At 39.6% G+C, this 5896-nt stretch overlaps 1 long non-coding RNA gene across 2 annotated transcripts; it reads right to left on the reverse strand.

Moving 5' to 3' along the window:
• Window positions 1–331: 331 nt before the first annotated feature.
• On the reverse strand, window positions 332–1860 carry LOC131662601 (uncharacterized). Of its 2 annotated transcripts, XR_009301735.1 has the most exons (3): window positions 1368–1854; window positions 783–1260; window positions 332–617 (listed from the first exon to the last, which is right to left on the reverse strand). It is a non-coding gene; the product is annotated as an uncharacterized LOC131662601 (long non-coding RNA). The 2 variants fall into 2 exon arrangements; XR_009301734.1 differs by having other exon boundaries at window positions 332–1260; window positions 1368–1860.
• Between the last annotated feature and the right edge of the window lie 4036 nt (window positions 1861–5896).

Raw genomic sequence — 5896 nt, forward strand, 5'->3', positions numbered from 1 at the left:
GCTAATATTTTCAGCTTAACACGTGATGTTGGAAGTGGTGAATCGAATTGAGTTAAGGGCACAAATGAGTGGGATTTGAAGTTGATTCAAGTGATTCCATAAATTCAAATTGGTGTTCGAGATTAGTTGGTGGGATCCAAATTATTAAGCATATGATTTATCAAGAATTAATTCAAACTTGCAAAAACGGAAGATTCATTCCTAAGGGTTTAGCAAACAAAGTTCTATAGTTCAAATCATAACATTCATTCAAAGCAATTTCTTACAAAAGTCATTCATTACAAAATCTTCAAATGTCCATTCAATACCCATTACAATTCAAAATTTCCTTAAAAAAAATGATGTTATCATATTCCAATTCAACAAAGCCCAAGGAATTATGATGTTTCCAAGTCCAATCCGTTACAATCACAATACAGGAAAATATCATAAAGAAACCATACTAAGAAGATTACTTCAAACCAAAACCCTTACATCCAGTACATCCTAGTTTGGCTTACACTAGAGAGAAAATTATATAACAAAAGCTATGCTAAAAAAATCAGCTTCCATACAATCCAAGAAAACGGCCTAGCTCTAAACCGCCACTTGCTGCATCAAAATCAAAAATCCTGCACCTGAGGAAAAAACCGAATCAAAACCATCACGATGAAAAAATCAGATTGAGAAGAATACAAATTCACATAACAGAATTCAGAGGAGAGACATAACAGAAAATTATCAGAACAAAAAACGTAACAAACTCCTAACTGAAAACTCTCTCTATTTTTTTCAATCTTCACCTGTAACAAACTTTCCCTAACCGATTCATTATCTTCTTCACCAGATAACAGAAACCAAAAAAAATGTAACAAACTTTTTTCTCAGAACTTCATCTATCTCTCTCAGGACCTTGATTCATCCTCTCTGCAATTTTCATCATCCGCAACCTTCGCCAATCTTCAACCTCTCAATCGATCACTCTTCAATCTACCTTCAAATCACCATAACCTTCGTTAGAAATTTCTTCACACTTCAATCATGACTCTCCAATTTCACTTCTGAGAAAATCATCTTCCTAATCAACAAAAACAAAAACGCAGCAGAATTGGGGAAGGAGAGAGAATAATCAAAAGACTTGAAAAATCGTCACCAAAGATATTGATTCAAGAATCATCTTCACGACTTCAATCTTCTCCTTCAATCTTCACTATAACCGCATCCTAGCGATCACCATCAACAACATCATCACTCTTCAATCCGAACCTTCCTCTTCATCACCTTCAGAACGCAACAATCATCATCAACACGAAGCAACAATAATGTATCAATGACGTTGAACACATAGTAGAAGGAGGAAGCAAAAGAACCACATACGCTTACGTTACCTTAAGTCGTCGTTGCCGACATCTTCGAATCGTCGCCGATCAAAGAGATGGCACGCGCTGATTATCTGAGAGAAGGGAGAACGAAATTGAGAATGAGGTAGATGAGTGAGGATTACTCGCCGTTAGCTTATCACGGTGCTCGGTCTCGTCGGAGGTGAGGATACTGGCCGTCGTTTGAGAGTGGAGGTGGATCGGAGGAGAAGGATTCTCTCCGTCGTCTCCGTTTTGCTCGAGTTCGAAGGGAGAGTTGATAAGAATGTGATAGAGATGATCGGCAGAGGGGATTGAGACAAAGACGAGCGTGTGTTCGGAGGTGAGTCCGCCGGGAGTCCGATCAGAAGCGAAGTCTCTGCCGCCGCGCTTTCATGAGATGAGGGGAGAAGAGGTTCCTTAGAATTTGATGCGTCACATTTTGGTACCCTAATCCCTCTTTTATCTGTAATTAGCTGATATTAGTTGTATTAATTGATGATTGATTAGAATTAGATGTTGATAAAAGTCTGAATTAAATAAGAATATAATAAAATTCTGATTTGATTTGGATCTAAAATCCCCTTGGGCCTCCCATACGAAAATTCTGTTCACACTCCCCCATCTAAGCCCATCACGCCATGTCTTTTGTGACTAAAATCCAGAAAACTGTGACAACAAAACTCTGTTGGGCCTTCTTCCCATGGGCCTGCGCTAGCTTTACTTTGCCACACCTATTTCGAGCATTAACCCCTCAGACTCACATTTCTATTCATGTTAGATTTAGTTTTGATTTCATATTTTTCTTAGATAATAGAATGTAGTGGTATTTCAATATTCTTGATAGATTTTGTGTTAAGTTCTAGATAGAAAGTGCCACGAAAAACAATTGTTTTGCTAGATTTTTGTATGATAAAATGACATAAAATCATAAAAAACTTTTTTAGATTTAGGATTTAATCTTGATATTGTTTTGTTAGATTTTAGAAATAAATCGAATAGTTTGTTTCGATAGCTTTTGGTTGAGTAAAATGACATAAAAACAATAGAATTTTGTTAGAATTTTGCATGATAAAAATAATCAAAAAACATGTAATATTTTTCTTATTAGAATTTAAAGGCTTTATTATATAGTTCTGTTCTATTTCTTTGAGATAAAAATGTCATAAAAAACAATTAATCTTGTTAGGTTTTGTTTTAGAATTTAAGTAGAATTTAATAGCTATTATTTTCTATGGCGGGTGCGCGCTTCCTTGTTATTACTGATTTGGTTGTTGAGATGTGCGAGGTACTTCGAGAGAGCCTCTGATTGCGATTCGACTTGCTTCGTGTTCCACTTTATTTGCGGGACATGAATTCGCTTCCGGTGCGACTTGATTTGCGTCGTGTTCCACTTTATTTGTGGGACACGAACCTATTTCCGATGCCAGTCACCTGATCTTTCATTCATTGAGATGTATACTCTTGTATTGTCTGGATTGTTTCTCTTGCAGGTTGCTCATGTGGTTATGCTCGACGTGTACCACATGTCGCTCGTGATTTATTTTCACGACGACGCTTCCTGACTTGCTTTGCTTGATGATGGCTTACGGGAAGTATTCCGGACTTCTCTGCTTACGCTTGCTAGCTCATTACGGATTTGCTATCCGTTCAGTATTGTCTCCTTGTCCCTTTTACCGCTTTGCGCATCATCCTTTAACATGAGAAGTAGGACTTAGACATGCATCTGGCCAAGCCCTCGAAAGAGGCTCTGTTTTTGTTGGTGTGTTTACATTTGTGCTTTACGGCAGGGAGTGACGGTGTAATAAGTACTATATGGCACTCCGTTAAGTCTTCATGGAAGGCACGCGGAAAGGGTTAGCAATCAACCCCCGTCAGTCTCATCGAGTCCGTTCAGTATGCGCACGCTACGTCTGGCTCGCTTCTGAACCTGCACAAGATCTTGTTATCGAGTATGTCAGGAAAAGGGTTCATGCAACCGGACCCCCGCATTTCCTATAGCTCGCGTCGATCGAAGTTTATGCTCGGTGTACGCACGCACCGTTTTCCTTTCAGATCCGTGACGGCTTGGTTGCTGAGAGGGACTCGCTCCTCTTGTCTATGGCCCGATCATTTTTGCAATGTCTAATGCTTGGTTGACTTGGGTTGAGTTGCTCCCCTTGGCTATGGCGGGACCACATTTATACCATTCGGCCAGTGCCGTTGGTTTGTTTGCTTTACGAGCGGAGCTCGTTTGTATGATATCTTTGTTTGCCTTCGCCTTTTCTCCCCGTAGGTTGATAGGCTAGTTTAGACTTGTACCCTTTGTATGATAACATTAGGTAGCAAGCTTTCCCCCTTAGTTTAGGTTTTCCTCATGCATTCTTTAAAACACAAACCACACTATTTGATTTTCTTTTCTTAAGAGCTTGTTATTTCCGCTCCATTCCCAAGCCTAAGTCTCCAAAGGTCGAGCAGCGGAGTGTGAATGTAACTTGTTCACCTAAAAAACACAAAACAAACAGAAATTAGTTAGCAGAGCTACGGTACCTCTGATTCTGCAAAACGGATACGTAGGCAGCGGGGTAGGGCCCGTGCGAGCATAATTCTTTCTTTTCCCTACATTTTGCATGCATTTTAATCCAGATTATCGCAGTTTGCTTACACACCCATAGTTTTAGACACAAGCGTGGATACCATCGAGTACGTTGGGCGCGAGGGGTGCTAATACCTTCCCCTCGCGTAATCGACTCCCTTACCCTTTTTCTCTGGTCGTGAGACCGTTGTTTTGTTTTGTGGTTTGCTGGCATTCCCTTCCTTTTCAGGATAAATATGTTAGTGGCGACTCTGTTAATTTTTGCGGTAACGACAATAAGGTGAGGCAATCTTATGCTTGATGCCGCACTTTTCCAACACTTTCGCAACCTGTTCATTGACAAAATGGGATCCAAAATCGCTGATAATTACTCTAGGCATGCCAAACCGGGTGAAGATATTATGGTTTAAAAATTTCAATACCGTTTTGGCATCCGCTTTTGGAGTAGCGATAGCTTCAACCCACTTGGAAACATAATCCACAGCAACTAAAATGTATTCATTAGTAAATGAGGGGAGAAAGGGTCACATAAAATCAATACCCCAACAATCAAAGACTTCAACTTCAATCATGGTTTGAAGTGGCATCTCATCTCTTTTGCTTATCCCTCCAACTCTTTGGCATTTATCACAATTTATCGCATGGTGGTGAGCGTCTTTGAAAATAGTTGGCCAGAAAAAACCGGATTGGAGAACTTTTGTTGCGGTTCTCCATCCATTAAAATGCCCGCCACTTGGAGAATTGTGACAATGCTAGAGGATTTGTTGGGCTTCCTCTTCAGTAACACACCTTCTTAGTATGCCATCCTTACCTATCTTGATAAAGTATGGGTCGTCCCACACATAGTATTTAGCTTCGGATAATAACTTTTTGTTCTGATGCCAATCAAAGTCCTCTGGTACCATACCGGTTGCTTTATGGTTTGCAAGATCGGCGAACCATGGTCTTAATTGGATTTGAAAAGGTTGTTCATCCGAGAATTCATCATTTATTTCTGCTTCTTGGTGAGTGACATTTACATTGACCAGGCGGGATAAATGATCTGCTACCACATTTTCTCAACCTTTTTTATTCCGGATTTCTAAATCGAATTCTTGTAAAAGAAGAACCCATCGAATGAGCCTTTGTTTTGAATCCGGTTTAGTTAGCAGATATTTAATAGCTGCATGGTCCGTGTAAATCACCACTTTTGTTCCAATGATATAGGATCTAAATTTTTCAAGGGCATACACTATAGCTAGCAATTCTTTTTCAGTAGTGGCGTAATTGACTTGGGCGTCATTTAAAACTTTCCTTGCATAGTGTATGACATGAAATATTTTTTCCTTTCTTTGGCCTAGTACCGGACCTATGGCATAATCGCTAGCATTGCACATAAGTTCAAAATGTTTTTTCCAATCAGGTGCTACGATCACAGGTGCGGTTACAAGCCTTTCTTTTAATTCATTAAAAGCTTGGATACATGATTCATCGAAAGTAAAATACGTACCTTTGTTGAGTAAATTACTCAATGGTTTGGAAATCTTTGAGAAATCCTTTACGAATCTTCGATAGAATCCCGCATGCCCCAAAAAGCTTCTTACCCCTTTTATGTTTACAGGAGGTGGAAGTTTTGAGATTACCTCTACCTTGGCTTTGTCCACTTCAAGCCCTCTTGAGGAAACTTTATGTCCTAGTACAATACCTTCAGTTACCATGAAATGGCATTTCTCCCAATTCAGAATTAGGTTGGTCTCAATACATCTTCCTAGAGCCTCATCTAGATTAGCCAGACAGATATCGAAGGATTTTCCAAAGACCGAAAAGTCATCCATGAATACTTCAATACTTTTTTCGATGAGGTCGGAGAAGATTGCTTGCATACACCGTTGAAAGGTAGCCGGGGCATTACATAATCCAAAAGGCATTCTTTTGTATGCAAAAATTCCAAAAGGGCATGTAAAAGCTGTCTTCTCATGATCTTCTGGGTTGACCATAATCTGGT

Source organism: Vicia villosa, linkage group LG3 (assembly GCF_029867415.1).
Source record: "Vicia villosa cultivar HV-30 ecotype Madison, WI linkage group LG3, Vvil1.0, whole genome shotgun sequence".
Classification (NCBI taxonomy): Eukaryota; Viridiplantae; Streptophyta; class Magnoliopsida; order Fabales; family Fabaceae; genus Vicia; species Vicia villosa.